The sequence below is a fragment of the Vulpes lagopus genome, chromosome 6 (genome assembly GCF_018345385.1).
Source record: "Vulpes lagopus strain Blue_001 chromosome 6, ASM1834538v1, whole genome shotgun sequence".
NCBI lineage: Eukaryota > Metazoa > Chordata > Mammalia > Carnivora > Canidae > Vulpes > Vulpes lagopus.
This window is the reverse complement of record NC_054829.1, coordinates 93,877,825-93,895,952: the sequence shown is the minus strand read 5'-3', so window position 1 is coordinate 93,895,952 and position 18,128 is coordinate 93,877,825. Positions and strand designations below refer to the sequence as shown.

The following is an 18,128-nucleotide window of genomic DNA, read 5'->3' as shown; positions in this document are numbered from 1 at the left end:
TCTAGAGTATTCATGTTTAGGGAGAGGGTAAGAAGTGCCTCACAAAAAAAAAAAAAAAAAAGGGTTCTAATATCAAATAAGTGTGGGAAATATTTTTGGGGGATAAGTTAAATAGGTTTATTCATTGAAAAATATTCGGATTTTGATTTTTTAAATATACTAATGCATACTATCCCTAAGAAGAGATGTGGCTTGCAGCTCTTTTCACAGGCTCCTTTGCTCAGTGAGTTCTATTCACATCTTGAGCAGCATGACATTCCATATTGAGATATTTTCTCCAGTCTGAGCCCCTGAAATCCATGTAAATTATATGGTTTGAACTCTGAATAAAATGGTCTCCATTTTATTAAATTCTTTGTGGTGGATGTCCGTATCACTCACCTATTACATATCATTGAGTCTCAACAGTCTTGGCTCTGAGGCTTCTCCCAATTCTGTACTCACCTCTTCCCTTCCCTTCTTATACTTGATCTAGATCACAGCTGCTGCAGACACCCTCCAAGAAGTCTCCATGGCTCTGCTTGTTTCCCTTTTCTAGTCTATTCTCCATATTACCACAAACAGAGTCTTTCTGAAACTCAGATCGCAGCACAGATTCCCTCCCTCCTTGCTAAAATGTTACAGTGGTTTGTGAGAAAAAGTAAAAATTCCCTATGGTGCCATATGCCATCATACAAGTTTTCTAGGGCTGACCTACAAAGTACCATGGACTGGGCGGCTTAACCAGTAGAAATCTCTTTGTTTACAGTTCTGAAGACTACAAGTCTGAGGTCAAGGTACCAGTAGTACTGGCTCCTCCGAAAGCCTCTCTCCTGGGCCTGTAAATGGTTGATTTCTCCTGTCTTTATACAGCCTTCCCTCTGTAAGTGGCCAGGACTAAATTTCTCTTTTTGTAAAGACACCAGTTACATTGAATTAAAGCCACCCTAATGGCCTCATTTTAACTTCCTCACCTCTTAAAAGGCCTTATCTCTAAATAAAGTCACATTCTGAGGTCCTGAGGGTTGGGACTTCAACATGTGAACAGTTCAGCCCATGACAACAGTATTTCATGGTTTACATATTCAACCTACGTTTCCAGCTCCAACCACAAAAAATGTTTCCCTTTCCATAACGCTAGATTAGAAATACTTTGATTTCTATGCTTTCTGGCTATTGTTCACACTTGAGGGTTTCACCCTTTTATGACTTCTCTTCATTATTTGTAGACATTCATTTATTTAACAATATTTAGTAAGCATTTACTCTATGGGACTGTTGTAGGTATTGGGTAGGGAGCCAAAAACAAAACATGTAATGATCCCTGCCCTCGTGGAGTTTATGTGCAGGTGAGCAAGGGCAAACTCTAAATAAAATAAATAATATTCATGAACACAGCAGATGGTAAGCACTATGAAGAAAAGGAAAGCAGGAAAAGACGGTATGTTGTGCTGAGGGAGGGTGGTCAGGGAATTCCTTGGAGGATGTTGACAACTGAAGAAACCTGAAGGAGGGGCAAGGGGAATCAGGCAGAGGGAGCAAATACCACAAATACCAATACCCTGGAGCAGGAGTGTGCTAGCCCTCCTCTGTGGATGGCCCAGGACACTGTAGATGTAACAGCTTTGGTTCTTAGAAGAGAACTTTGGAATGTTTTCAGCAGAGCAGTTCATGATCTGACTTCTGTGTTAGCAGAATCACAAATTGTGTTGAAAATAGATCAAGAGTAGAAACACAAAGCCCAGTTAGGAGGCTGTATCTGTGAGAGATGTTAGACTTGCATAGATTAGAAGCAGCAAAGCTGGTGCAGTGTGGCTCCTACATCCAGCAGTTCCCCTTGTCTGTGGGAGATACATGCCAAGCCCCCCAGTGGATGCCTGAAACTGCAGACAGTACCAACCCCTATATATACACTATGTCATTTCTATACAAACCTATGATAATGTGTAATTTATAAATTAGGCACAGTAAGAGATTAACAACAAGAATGATTAAAATACAACAATTGAAACAATATACTGTAATAAAAGTTAGTGCATGTGGTTTTTCTCTCAAAATATCTTAATCGTGCTATACTCACAATTCTTCTCGTGATGATGTGATAAAATGCCTCCATGATGAGGTGAATGACACAGGTGTTGTGATGTAGCATTAGTCACTCTTGGCCTTCTGATGGTAGGTCAGGAGGATCATCTGTTTCTGGATCTTAGTTGACTGGTGCTCACTGAGACTGCTGAAAGCAAACCAGCAGATAGGGGGTACTATTACACATTTAAAGGTGAAGATGATAGCTTTTGTTGAAAGATTGGATGTGAGATGTGAAAGAAAGAGAAGAAAGTGATTTCAAGAGTCTTGAGCTTTTTGAAGAATTTGTTTCAAACGTCCTTAGTGAAGTCATTCCTGTCTAATGGGTATCCAGAAAGATAGGCATTCCTTTCTCAACCCTTCCAGAGCAGTGTGTCCATTCTCTTAAAATAGGGCTTGTCTCAATTGAATTATATTCACTTGTTCTAACGTCTATGTTTCATGCCAGCAAGTTCTTTGAAATCAATATTGCTTAATTCAATTTTGCTTAACTTTATATCTTCTGTGCTTAGCACAATGCCGAGAACATCATAGATATTTAATAAATTTTGTTGAAATAAAACTGTTATAAAAAAATCCTGGTGAAGTTTATTAAAATGCTATATATTATCTTTCCTCTCAGAGCATATCTAAGGAGATTTTCTCTTTGTCTTCTGTGGATTCTCCATGGAATAGACTCTGAGATTGGGGACATGCATGCAGGCAACGTATTGAAGAGCACCCTTAGGAATAATACCCCTTGAAGAATGCAGGCCATAGGATTGGGCCAGAGGAAAAATTGAGCTGCAGGGTAGGTCCAACAAAGAATGGCCCCAAGGGAGCTCTGGAGCTTGAATGGCCCTTAAAAATTGTCCCACCTGGAGATATAGGGCATGAGTGGGCCTTTGTTCCTCCACATAGGCTAGTCAGTGGATGTCGGCCCTTGCTTTAAACCCCTACCATTTTATGTGACCTGGGTCAAGTGAGCTCTCCTCAACTAATGGCAGTTCCGGGAGAGAGGCACAGAGCTCTCTCATAGGCAACACTCCCAACACGCGGGATCAGTCCTGAAAAGAGATCTCAGGGACATATCGACATTCACATAATCATCTACCACAAATCTTGAAGACTTTATTTTATTAATTATGAAGCTAAAAGATATTTTCAAACATTTGTCAAAGAAACAAGAAACTAATTGTTTTGGTCAGATAGTTAAATGAATTCAACGTTAGCTTCTAATTATAATCAAAAGAGGTACAATGATGTAAGACTATATCTTTATCTTTCATTGCTCTGCATTCATTAATATCAATTATAATGAATATTTTAAATTGCCAATTTATATTCCATACTAAATTAGCTTGCCTAAAAGCTAAGGTTTAAGGATTGCTTAGTTCCAAATGATGAATCTCTTATTGTGCCAATTTCATATATAAGCACAAATATGTATAAATAATAGCATATATATGGTATGGTATGTGTATGTGTGTATATACATATGTATATATGTATATACACACACACTCTATATATGTCCCTGTTCTTCACATAAAAATTAATTCATATGAGAACCCTTTCTTTGCAATGAGTTTCATAAACTTTGCTAAACATAATTTGACATTTTCAAATAACAAGAAAACAGATTCTTTTAGTAAGATATTCATTTGCCCATAGCACCTTTCCATCTTCATGCAAAAAGACTGAAGAACGTTTTGCCTATACTTCCATTCTTTAGTGAACTCATGTGTGTAGCCCAAGGCCATCCACATGAAAAGATGTAGTCATATAGATTTATATCACGCTTTAAAAAAAGGGTTAAATTTCAGTTCTCTTTGTTAAAGCTCATTTCTACCAAGTGAGTTTTTGCTAATATTGCATGAAGCTTTCAGATTTTCTTGTTTGCCCTGTTTCAAGTGAGCAAGTGGGGCTTTGCTCAGTAATATTTGACAGATGGCCATCACATAAACTGCAATTAAAATTTGAATTTTTCTCAGGCAAAGATAACTATGATGCTAAGTTTAAATAAATGTGATTACCTCTTACCTAATTAGACTTAGACTCACATATACGATGGAGAGGCTCATTGTTCTTTCACTAAAAAGCCCTATTTTCAGAAGTTTATAAGACAGGAATGAATATTGGCTATTTATTTGCTTATAATATTTCATTTATTCAGACTATAGGAAAAATAAAAATAAGTATGTGACACATACTTATTTAGGCAGAAGGGAAAAAAAGGAAATATGGAGGTTAGAATTTAGCCAGGCAGAGCACCTGGGTGGTTCAGTGGCTGAGCGTCTGCCTTTGGTTCAGGTTGTGATCCTGGGGTCCTGGAATCGAGTACCACATCAGGCTCCCCAGAGAAAGCCTGCTTCTCCTTCTGCTTATGTCTCTACCTTTCTTTCTGTGTCTCTCATGAATAAATAAATAAAATCGTAAAAAAAAAAAAAAAAGAATTTAGCTAGGTATGGGCTGAGAACATGACATGGCTGCTCTAGAATCATACACATTTCCTAGAAGGCAGTGTGAGTGTCCTGCATGGGTGCTGTGGCTTCCATTGCAGAAAGGGGAGTTTCTCCTGAGAGAGACCTCAGGTAGACACTATGACGACTTTCCAAAGTAGAGCCTTTATGGTAATATGGCCACCAGTTTCATTGGGTTGTTTCTTCTAGTATCCTCATTATAAAGTCAATGGGGAAATTCCTAGTGTTAAGATAGGATATAATTCAGGCAAAATATTTGCACACACTGTCATTCTTGGGGAAATGTCTTAGTTTTTATTAAGGCTGCTGTTTTGATGTGATTGTTGGTGATGTGGCTGTTGTTATTCATGGGGAGGTATGCCATGTCAGTAGCACAGTGGAATGATAGGAGCATAAGTTTTAGAGCCAGGCTGACTTATGTTCAAATCTCAGTCATGACTTACTAATATGACCCTCTGAGCCCTAGTTTCATCAACCATGAAATGCAAATGATAGGGCTATTTTAAGATTAAATTGGATAGACTTGTAAAGCATATGACATAGGGCCAGACACAAAACAGATGCTCAGTGAACGATCATAGGTGTTTACAACAACAGATAGGATTTAAATGCTATTTGTGCATTTGAAACTGATCTATACTGAGTTAACATTAAAAACTTAAAAGTCTCTTCTTTTTTACAACTTCATGTCCCCGGCTTTGCTCTTGACTCTAGAGGATGAAATTCTCTGCCAAATTCACATACAATTAGATTGTAATATTCCCCCATGCCTGAGGATGGAAGAGCACTCCATATGGTCACCCTTCTCTGACAATTCAAGAGTCATAGTGGATTTATGTGCATAGAGAATCCATCTTCTTGGGAATAGCAGGATAGTTCCAAAGGATTTTTTCTTTATTCTATGTGCAAACCCATAAATCACAAAGGCCACTGGCTACCGATTGGAATATGATAGTTCCTGGGAAGAATGAAAAAGGATCGAGGTGGCCCTCTATGCTCGTCTCTCATTGCTCACTTGTTCTTTTCCCTGGGATCATAGCCACCTTGTGACCACGTGTGGTTTTGGACCAAACCTTGTTCATATTTGTGAATCTGTAGTGCCTAGCATACTATCCAGAAGAGCAATGTGCAAAGACATATAATACTAGACACATGTGTCATTTAAACTTTTCTAGTAGCCAACCTTATAAAAGTAAAAAGAAATAGGCAAAATTGATCTCGGTAACATATTTTTTAGTCCATTATATCTCAACTATCATCCCAGTAATGAATATAAACAAGTGTTAATGAAATATTTTATATTCTTGGGGCACCTGGGTGGCTCAGTTGGTGAGCCTCTGCCTTCGGCTTGAGGGATGGTCCCAGGTTCCTGGGATCGAGTCCCACATTGGGTTCCCCATGGGGAGCCTGCTTCTCCCTCTGCGTGTGTCTCTGCCTCTCTGTCTCTCTCATGAATAAATAAATACAATCTTTAAAAAAAAGAAATACTTTATATTCTTTTTTTTCATGATTATCTTTGAGATCTGCTGTGTTTACATGTATAATACTTCTCTGTGAAGACTAGCCACATATCAGTTGTTCGATAGCCCCATGTGCCTAGTCCTGGACAGATTGGCTCTGGAATAATGATTAGAATGGTGGCACTGTTTCAGTCATTTTATTTCTCACCTCACATAGTTACCTTTGTTTTCTTTAAGTGAAAACACTTAACATCTACTCTGTTAGCAAATTGCAAGCACATAATACAGTGTAATTAATTGTAGTCACCATGCTGCAGAAAAATATCCCCAGAACTTATTCATTTAGTAATTGGAAATTTATACCCTTTGACCAACACTTACATGGATTAGCTCATTCAATCCTCACAACAATTCTATATGACCACTGTAATAATCACTATTTTACAGATGGGAAAACAGAACAAAGGGATATGAAAAATCTTGCCTGAGTTCACAGTTGGTATATGGAGAAGCTGGTGTGACCAGCAAGAGGGACCATGCTTTTAACAACACTCTGAGTACAGACAGGAGGAGTGATGACAATGATTTTTACGTCAGGTGGTAGTTCTCAACATTATCTTATTTTCCACAGGCATAATGTTATCAGCTCACTGTGATTTGGTACAGAAGTAACAGAAGGCCTCGGGTTCCTGCCTGTCTCCTTGCTTGGTCTGCTCCCACCACACAAGTTTCCTTGTTTCCAGAATACAGTACATTTATTTGAAATACAGGCTATTTGCAACACCTGTTCCTTCCCATCCAGAATATTCTTCCCCAGCTCTTACATGTGACTCACTTTATTTTTTCATTCGGATTTCTGCTGAGATGTCTGTCACCTCTTCAGAGGGGTCAACCCTCACCGATTTACCGAAAGCCCACTGACCCCCACTGTGTCACTGTCTTAACCCCAAACCTGCTTTAGTTTTTCTTGAGAGCATTTCTCTTCATCATTATTTGTTTCTTTTTATGTTGACTATCTCTACCACCAGCACATAAGCTTTACAAGGTCAGGCGTTTGATTTTCTTTATTGTGGGGAGGCCCCCCAGTGCCTAAAAGTGGTGCTTTGCACATGGTTGGTGCTAAGTAACTGAAGACATAAATAAATGGGATGAAATTGAATTAAACTGAAAGCATATAATAGGACAAAGTGATGATGCTATTCAATGCTAATGATATGTTCTTTTAGTAAAAATGTTTTGTCACCCAGGTAATTCAAGGACATCAGGTAGAATGAAATGATTGCCCTCCGTGCTCCTCCACTTCACACCTCCATTACATTTTTGTACTTCTTTATTTTCTTCATAGCACTTATCAGCTTCTCACCTATCATAGATTTGTGTATTTATTTTGTTCATGGATAGAGGTCTATCTCCCCCACTTGGAAAGTGGGTTCCATGTGGGCAAAGATTTTCTTTGATTCATTCACTGATGAACCCAAAATGTCTACAGTGATGCCTGACACAGTTTAGGAACTCAGTGAGTCTCTTAAAGGAATTAATTAATGAGTATTTCTGTTGTGAGGCAGTAATATCTTCCACTAAATATACATAATCTTGTGAATTATTGTATTTAGAAGTCATTGCCCATGGCCTTTTATTTTTCTTTTCCAATCCCCACCTGTCTACTTGGCAGAAAACAAGATTAAATTATACTCAATTATAATGATTTGGCCAAATAATACATTTCTTTAACCAGGCATTCTGAAAGATTGAAGTTATACTATGACAGAATCTGGCAGCCTTATACCAAATATCTTGGTAGAATTCTGCAGGTTTACCAGCACACCAGAATAAATGGCCTGTTCACTAACATGCATTTCTGAGCTGTGGTTCAATTCCTTGTGCAACCATTTAAGCCCCTAGTAAGCCAATTATAAGTTACAGAGACCAGATAAGATTAACTGCACAATTTAAAGGTTTTTTTAGATAATAAGACAGAAACCTTTAGCAATAAATTTCTTCTTGTTTCATATAAATCTCAATTGTTATATTAAATAGTTCATCACGTGGTTCCTATTTCAAGATTAAAAGCAGTAACACATACCTGATTGCATCAATCCATATTTTTCCAAACATATTTTCTATTGCATTTGGACAGAAGTTCCTAAGATTCGTAGAGTTCCCACAAATCCATCGACATTTATAGCTCATGTTTATTCTGAGAAGTAGACAACCAATTGATAGAACACTGTCTCATAAGTTATATTTTGGGAAAAATCAGCTAACTATGTGTTATAGGCAGGGCTGGGTACCCACTGAACTAAAATGTGTCATTAAAGTAATGTTTTATGCTGTATGAAAAGGGAAGTTTATGGCTAAACTGCTTATTTGAAAAAACAAAAAACAAACCACCTTGTCTGCAATCATTGCATTCATTCCTTTGTAGTCAGAAAAGAGCCTTAACTTTTTGATATGTCAGATTCCTCATCCATAAAGTTGGCATGTTTCTTATTATTTATCCCTAAGACATACCTTAAAAATATTGTGATGGCATATAATCATTTTTTTCTAAAACTAAAGATGCAGTATGAATATAAAAGAGTAGTTTGTATGGGTTTTTTTTTTTTCTTCCTCTTCTCTGTAATGGATGTCATTTGGAGTTCTAGCTCTAAAATATTTATTTAAAAAAAAAAAACCCTTTAGCAAAACTGAATACAAATACGTTTGTCCTATAAATGCCCCAAAGCCAAGAAATAAAGAAGGAATGGCTTAAATGTGTTTCCCTTCTGCGGGAACTTTGTTCACTCAAGATTTTTCTGTTTAAGTGACCTCAGTGCAATAAGGGATAGCCAACCCTGGGTAAAACTGAAAACATTACCAAGTTAACCCTTCTGCTAATTTCTTTAAAGATAATTCCAATGTCTTTCCCCATATGTGAACTATGGTATTATGGAAGTGTTCATTGTAAATTCCTAAGAGTGCTCAAAAACATTACTTTTTTTAAAATGTAGAAAGAGGGGATCCCTGGATGGCTCAGCGGTTTAGTGCCTGCCTACAGCCCAGGGCGTGGTCCTGGAGTCCTGGGATCGAGTCCCACATCGGGTTCCCTGCATGAAGCCTGCTTCTCCCTCTACCTATGTCTCTGCCTCTGTGTGTGTGTGTGTGTGTCTCTGCCTCTCTCTCTCTGTGTCTCTCATGAATAAATAAATAAAATCTTTAAAAAATAAAAAATAAAATAAAATAAAATGTAGAAAGAGGTTACAAAATAAAACTCCAGTATAAGCCCTCAACAACCCTATGAAGTAGGTTCTGATATTATCCTTATTTTGCAAATTGAAACAGAAGCAGGGAGCTTCTTAGAAACAGGGAACTTAGGTAAATTGGCTGAGTCACTTCTTTAGGAAATGGTAAATCTGAGTTTTAAACAAACTTGTGACAATTCTTGATTTTTCAACCTAATTATAGGGGAAACTTCATGTAGTTTATTTTGCTGTTTGGTTGGTTGGGTTTTGTTTGTTTTATTTTTTCTTTTACAATATTTGAGAAGAAAAGGCAGGTAAAAAAGAGAACCCCATCCAACATTGTGTATATATTGTGTCCTTTACATTTAGCAATCACTGTAAGAGTTGCTGAATATTAAAAAAAAAAAAAAAAAGACCATGATTTTTTAAAAAGTTCCAGCCAAGGTAAGATAATCTATTCCTGAAAAAAGAAAACCATGGCAAACTTTTTAGGGTTCCATAGCCTTGAAGTAGGCATTTTTTACTTTTAATAAGTACCCAAAGCTCAGAAGACTAATCTAGTCTTCTCAAAATTTGCTGTACTGGTCAGTTCACAGCAGTTATTTCCCATTAACAGCCAGAGTTGGTGATTTAAGCATAAGTGGTACTCTATTATGACAACATAATTAGCACCTTTTGTCATTATTGGAAGAAAGATACTTCTTTTCCTTCTAAAAACACAAGTATTATGACCATATGTAGTCATAGAATTATTTTATGCACCAGGAGAGTACTTTGAAAATACATTAAAACAAATCTTTAAAAAGCATTAAAAAATGTTCAGCACCTCTCTGTTCATTGAACCTGTGAAAGAATTAACTGAAGATTTGGAAGTATGAAAATGTGAATCACAGGAAAGCAGCTCAATGCAAAGACAGGCCCAAGTCAGAAAGTACAGAAGATGGTCAGAAAGCATGGCAGTTAAGTGCAACATGAATGTCTTCTAAGTACAGAAATTCCCTAGATCAAGACCAGCTCAATTTGGGAGACAGGAAGCTTAATTCTGATACTTGGAGCGAGCGTGGCCTCTCAGTAGAAATAAGTAAATAAGTGAAGTAACATATTTATTTAATTAAATATTAGTATAACCAGGAACTCTGTTAGCATTCCACAGCTACACTGATTAGGGGCTCAATGAATTGGGTATCTGAATGAAGATATTTACAGACGGCTTTTAAGGTAGCAGCATTGTCCTCTTAAGGGTTTTTATGTGTATTCCTTTATTTGATCTTTACAATAACCCTATGCAATAATTACTGTAATTATTCTCATTTTAGGGATGAGGAAACAAACACATAAAACCTTCTATAAGTACAGGACCAGGTTTAAAATCAAGTGGGTAGATCCAGGCTTCACACTCATAACCACTGTGGTAGACTGCATGATGGTCCCAAAGGCATCAGGGTCCTAATCCTTGGAACCTATAAATCTTGTCTTACAGGGAAAAAGGGCCTTTTGCAGATGTGCTTAATGATTTGAGATGGAGAGATTATCCTGGATTATCCAGGTGACCATCACAAATGTCCATATAAGAGAAAGAGGGAGATTTGACACAAATAGAAAAGGAGGAGGCCATGGGACTGGAGAAGCAGAGATTGAAGAAATGTAGCTACAAGCCAAGGAACGCTGGCAGCCACTAAAATCTGGAAAAGGCAAGCTATGGATTCTCCCAGAGAATTTTTGGAGGGAGTAAGCCTTACTGATCCCTTGATTATGACCCAGTAAAATTGCTGGCCTCCAGACTATGAGAAAATAAATTTCTGGTAGTAATTTCAGTAACTTTGTAGTAATTTCTAGAAACAAATACAACCACGACATAGGACTCCTCCTTCAACAGATCCATGTAATGGAGTCTGTTTATAAATAGCTAGTGAACTTGAACAAGTAAGTTAACCCCCCAGGGTTTTAGATTAGATGCATTATCTGTAAAGGAAGGGGGCTGACATTAGAAATGACAAATACCCACCATTTGCTTCGACGTGGATGGAACTGGAGGATATTATGCAGAGTGAAATAAGTCAATCGGAGAAGGACAAACATTATATGGTCCCATTCATTTGGGGAATATAAATAATAGTGAAAGGGAAGAGAAGGGAAGGGAGAAGAAATGGGTAGGAAATATCAGAAAGGGAGACAGAACATGAAGACTCCTAACTCTGGGAAACGAACTAGGGGTGGTGGAAGGAGAGGAGGGTGGGGGGGGTGGGGGTGAATGGGTGACGGGCACTGAGGGGGGCACTTGATGGGATGAGCACTGGGTGTTATTCTGTATGTTGGCAAATTGAACACCAATAAAAAATAAATTATTATTTAAAAAAATAAGGAAGGGGGCTGACCTGTGCAATTTCAAGGAGTTTTATAAGCAATATTTTTAAAAGCTATGGATGTCCCTGCTACCATAAGAGAAATTGTTCCCAGACTGTCAGTAAAGAGACTTGCCAGATTATTTTGGAAATTGATTCTAATTTAGCATTTATTAAAGATCTCTTACACACTAATAACCAAGCATTGAGATGTATTTGACCCTACAGAATTTTTAAAATAAAAAAAAATAGCATTCAGTTGTCTGGGATTAATTACTTTATCTTTTTAAAGTGAAACTTAGCAGTGATATAATATCCTATAGAAAGATGGCCGTAACTATGCAAACACACCCCATATCAGAAAGTTATGTGCCATGAACTCTAGGCAAATGCATCATATCTTGAATGCTACCTTCTGTTTAGTTATAGTCTCCCAGAGTTCTGTGCTGGGGAGGCCAAGTAAACTTTAATTCAAACTCCATAGAAAAGAATTTAATGACTTACTAGTTTGGGACACATACACTGTAAGGGAAGGGCGGTGGTGCTGAATATTTGCTACTCCCATTCTAAAGAACAAGAGCTAAGAAGAAACCAGAACCACTCTAGACAGGTTCCTTCTTACCTGAAAGAACTTCAAGGTTTTGTTTACATGGCAACCATAGCAATAAAGACATTGATTCAGGCAAGAATGTGGGTACATATTTATCCTATGGAATCATCCAAAATTACAGAAATAATGACAAAGTATCTTTCCAGCCATCAAGAAAACTTTTGGTTCTCCTGACTCATGTGCTAATAGTTTCCATTTATTTAAAATGGCATCATTTCCACTTACTTAATATTCTGAAATCCTAACATTTATTGCCCAACATTCTTTCTGAAAGTAGGCAAAGGAACATAAATTAATAATTATAAAATATAAATTCAGGAAATGTTATATATGCAATCCTACTAACAAACTGTTTTGCCCACCAAGATGTCTTTCTTGGTTAAGCTTCTCAGAGTCAGAAGAGAGAAGAGCTATGGAGAGAAATCCGAAGGGCTGTCTCTGAGGTGAGAGAGAGGCCACAAGAAATGTTAAGATAACTTTGACACACTTAGCACTGATTTTGCTAGACCAACATCTCAAAATGGCAATCCACAGGCTTCTTGCTTTGGCCCTCAAAAATGTCGGCCCACACAAGAAATCTTGATAAAGTTTTAAGCAACAAACAACCTACATGATTAGAAAAAATAAAATAAAATCACGTAACAGTTCACATTACCAGCTTCTGTTAAGCAATCAAATGTGGGATCTGCAGGCCATGGAGTCTGCATTCCTATATGACAACATACAGCATATTGCTGAGTAGTAAGAGTAAAAAAAGTGAATTGCTTTTGTATCCTTGTCTCAATTAAAATTTAGAAATGAAAGGTAGCTCAGGTGGGCATCATGTTTCAAGGGAAAAAATTATTGTGCGTAATTTTCTATCATTTATGTTTCCTGCATGGTTCCTGGATACATGTGAAATTTCAGTCACTGTGCTAGACACTGTCATCTGTCAGCCTGTACAAAAACTTTCCACTACTGACACTCTGGAAATACCAGTGTAGGGACCATTAAAAACTAGGTGGTAAAAACCAGCTCACAAGCAGATTTGCTTGATTCCCACGGCCTCCCAAAGACTCCCTCCTACTGTCTGTGGTGTCTAGCCCAGTGCCATGTATACCATGGGTGTTCCATAAATAATCAAGCAGTCAGTCATTAGGTGGTTCTCAGATTTAAGCACTGTGCATAAAACATACGTGTGAGACCTTTTAAAAGTGTAGATTCCCAGGGCCCAACCTGAATATGAAACCTGCATTTTTATCAAGCACAGCATGGTAATCCCTAGATTTCTCTTTGTGAAGCACCCTCTTAAATAATTAGCCCTCCCACATTCATAATTTTTTTGTTTCATTTGATTATGTTTATTTTGACTAGTAATGATGATACCTAATATCTGTATAGTATGATAAATTTACTAATGAGGTGAGGAAAGGTGAGGTGGGGGAGTACTATGTTTAGGGCACATATTCCATGCACGGTGTTAGGGTTTAAAAGTACTCTTCTGATATAACCCTATAAAATAGTTACTATTATTATGCCCATTTTTCAGCTGAAGAAACGAAGGCAAGAAGTTAAACAGTGTGCCCAAGGTCATACAGCCAGTCAAATAGTAGAGTCAAACCTGAACCCAATTTTCTCTATGCAAAGACCCTGCTCTTAGATACAGTGTTTACCTTGCCTCTCAGAACTTTCAGATTTTCACAGTGAACTACCATAAAAATATATACTTTTATCATAGTTCACTTCTTACTCATAGAAATGCACACAGATATGTGTGTTTGTGTATGTATAAATATTATTTATGTATGATATATATTTATATGTCTGTGTAAATATAACACACACATATATATGCACACACAATACTATGTATGATACCTCTTGGCATTTTCTGTTCATTCCATTTCATATTTTTTAGTGTTGCTTTTTAATCCACTAAATTGATTTTATAACCCTTTAAGGGGTCATGACACACAGTTTGAAAAATATAGCAATAAAACCTTAAATTCCAAAAGAACAAGAAGGAATATTAGATACTGTAGATGATATACCATATGGCCAAAGTATGTAAGAGAATAACAGGCTGAAAATTTACTCATATGAGCAATCATTTTTCATTCCAGAGCTCTCTTAGTATTAATAACAGAAATCATTATAATAATTTATTACATGTTTTATGCTTTATAATCTTTCAAAACCTTTTCAGATCCAAGATCTCTTTTAATATTCACCAAACCCTATGAGGTCTAAAAACAAAAAAATAACCACCATTAATAATACAATGTGTCATTTATCTTATTATTCTGTGGAGGATTTTCATTCCTACAAGAATAGCCTATTGAAGTATAACCACTGGAGAATTCTTGACTTCATAGAGTCAGTCTATCATGGTGCCAAGATTTCATCTTTTAAAAAATATTGTGTTCTAATAAATCTTTTGGTACAATGAAGTAGCATTGTAGATGAAATAAACATTTTAATAAATATAAATCATTTTTTAAAACTTAGAGTAAGAACATACTCATTATCTTTTTCAAAGAAAATCATATCAGCAACCTGCCTGCTCAGGCACAATAGGGAGATCTTTGGCTGGTATTTTTAGGCGGGGGGGTTGGTCCATAATCATGAGTAGGGCTTACAGGTGCTTGGACGGGAGTATGATGCATTATACACCAAACTGTGGCCTGTGCAGCCCCAACATTCCCGCCATAGGCCACACTCATTCTTTTCAAATAATATCAGAGTTGCTCAAGGTAATGGAGACATGATTTTCTGCCCCTTTTATAAATATCCACATTGACATGATGGGGCTTTCTTACACACTGCTTTGGGTAGACATTTCTCTCCCCATCTCTCCATGGAGACAGAAAATTAGTTCGTCAAAGTTAATCTCAATGCATTTACAATCAGCCAAGTTTTAATTTTAGTCTGCTTTTGTGATTCTTCCTGGTATTTCTATAATGAATTTTCTGATATTTTTAATACCAAAGCTTCTGGAACCCATCGTTATCCCTGTTTTCTAACTTTTACCTCTGCCTATATATCCAAGTCTCCAAACATTCCATAAAAGTTGTCCTGCAGGGAAAATTATAAGCTGTTTATTCTCCTCAAAGATTCATCAACTCCTCTGCTATTTAAAAATGAATTCTTCTATTATTTCTCTTAGACTCTGATCCAATTGGTATAGCTCCTTAAAGATCCATCACAACTAAGAAATAATATATTCAACACAGGAAAACCTTTTTTTCCCCTCAAACACGTATTTAAAATGTTCGTCTATCAGTCGTTGGCCCTTCTGTGTAGCAGAAGAGACCCTTGAAAGCATCTAGTCATTTATTTTCATTTCACAAATGAAGAAAGTGAAGGGAATAGTCTTCAGACTCCCAGGCAGCCTTCTCTTCTGTTTACCACCCTGTCAAAAAGTGAAGTTCATGTTTGTAGAATGCCATAAATAGTATATTCCACATCATAAATAATTTGCAGTAGTATTAATGTGGGAAAAATTCATTGAAAGCATCAAAATTCTACAATAAAAAGTGAGACATCGTGTGTGCCCATGCATGTAGGTGTTCTGAAAGGCTTTCTTTGATTACTGTGTAACTGGTAAATAGAAATCCATATAGTTTCAAGTCTGATTCTACATCTGCTAATTGGATTCTGCTGTATGGATTTAGTAAGCCAATATTCATGTTCTTAAATAAACATCTCTCAGAATGCATGCATATGACAAAGCTGGTTTTCTTTTAATTGCTGGAATCAACGACTAAATCAGAGGTAGGCCAAGTTGACTTTGCAAAAGTAATCTAGGTTATAATGAAAGGACTTTATACTTATTTTAGTATCAGCCTTAGAACTAATGGAAAGAAAACAGAAATGTAGAATCCTAAAGGTCTTCCAAGGGCAGAAATCCATCTCTTTTCCTGACAGGAATCCCCACATTACTCTGAACCGTTCTGTTTTACATCTAATTCCTAGCTGACAAGTGTCCGTTTTTCATGCTTATTCATTCGTCACCCTTGTGTTCTCTCTGCCTGCAAGGCATCCGGCCTGCCTTCTATCACATCTCTGCAAATGATAAAGGATATTCTTAAAATGTTACCCACCCTCCCCTTGCAGAGTAATGTGGAGACATACTGAAATGAGCAGCTGCCTTGCTGGACAGCAACAATATATTCTATGTTCATTACACAACCTGAAAGCTAGAAAAGAGGTCTTAAGGCAGAAATTAAAAGGATTTTTCAGGAAGAAGTATTGCCTTGTGGGGGGTTAAATGTGAGATCATTTTAGAAATTACATAAAATTTATATGGAGTTTAAAGTCAAACCATTAAAATGAAATAATTATAAGCCATTCAATGATGGTTCAGTTAAACCTGTCTCTCGAAGTGCATGCCTCTGATGTGTGGTCACCATTCTCAGCTAGGAAACAAGGATCCTCATAAGATGTGCCTTCATCTGGCAGGAATTTGAAACCCATGCCAAAAACTACACTATATCCTAAGAATTATAGCATGCAGTATCCAAACCCATTGCCTCTTCATGGTGCCACTGACTCTGACGCCATAAAATTTTGCAAAGAGCAGTAGGTTCTCATGATGGTCATATTCCCAATTCCTGTGCACCCCTCATCACAGCTTGGCTTCCACTCACCCTCCACATCTAAATTTCCCAAACCAATCCCTTCTTTACCTCTCTGAGTCTTTGCCTGTGTTTGTCCTCTTGGCCTCCCAACTTCTTAAAATTTGATTCTCCTCTTAGCTCCTCTGACGCATGTCTGTTTGGTTCTTCTTCTACTTCGTCATTCACACCATGTCATTTCGCTGGCAGCCTTTTCTCTCGAATGTTGGTGTCCTATTTGTTGAACACAGTCTTTCCTCTGGTAATATAATCTATTTCCCATGTTTCTGCCATCTGCTAGACAACGAAGCACAAATTTCCTACGAGGATGTTCTTTTCTAAGTTCTAGGCCAGTGGTTCTCAACTAGGGGTGGATTTTGCCCACAGGGGACATTAGAAATCGTCTGGAGGCATTTATTTCACCATGGCTGGGAGGGGTGCTTTTGGCTTTGAGTGGATGAAGTCCAAGTATGCTGCTAAGTATCTTACTATGTACAGGAAAACCTCACAACAGAGAAGTATCCAGTCGGTGTCAGTAGGACTGTGGTTGAGAAATAATGATCTGGATTTATTGCACTTTCCATTTGAATATCCTACAGACACACTGAACTGAACCTATACCAAAACACATTGCTATCTTTCCCTTCACTTTCCTGCCTGATTCAGTACTGTGTCACCTAGTGATGATCCACACCATCCTAACAATTGCAATAGAATTACTAAGTATGTATTGTTTTTCTTGCTCCCTGGCACTTTCCAAATACCTGGCTCTTCCCACATGTATGATCTTTTTTTTTTTTTTCTAGAATCTGCCTCCTCCTCTCCCTCCTATTGCTTTCTCCTCCTCACTATCACTAGCTTAGTTCAGACCCTGTCATCCTTCCTAGTCTACTCAGATGGGTCCCTAACAACCTTCTGTCTCTTTAGCAGCACCTCAATCCATCTATCCTAAGAGGGCAATGTGACATCTGATCTCCTTCCTTTGCTTAAAAGTTTTGAGTGTTTGCCATTCCTTAGCATGGAGAAAAGGTGCTTCACAAGAGGACTTCAGCTTACTTTTCTCATTTTGAGTCTTTATCCTACATATCGTCATCTTAAGTACCTAATCAAGTGACAACAAAAGTATATAATTAATAAATATTAAAAGAATGTGTCTTAGCTATTTGGATACATACATGCTTCATTCTTATTCTTAACCTCACTTTCTGATATGCCATTGAATTTAACCAGGAGTGAGTCAGTAGTTTCTTTAATTTGAGAATTAATTCTAATTATTCTCTCTTCATCCTACCCTATACCAGATGGGAGTTTTACAGAATGATCTCTTACAAACAAGGTATATCTTGTCAAGAACATTTTATCCTGTAAAACTTG

At 37.3% G+C, this 18,128-nt stretch overlaps 1 protein-coding gene across 2 annotated transcripts in view; it reads left to right on the top strand.

Annotated features, from left to right (window-relative positions):
- UNC5C (unc-5 netrin receptor C) overlaps nt 1–18,128 on the top strand; it is a 352,959-nt gene that overhangs the window by 232,322 nt on the left and 102,509 nt on the right. The window lies entirely within an intron of this gene.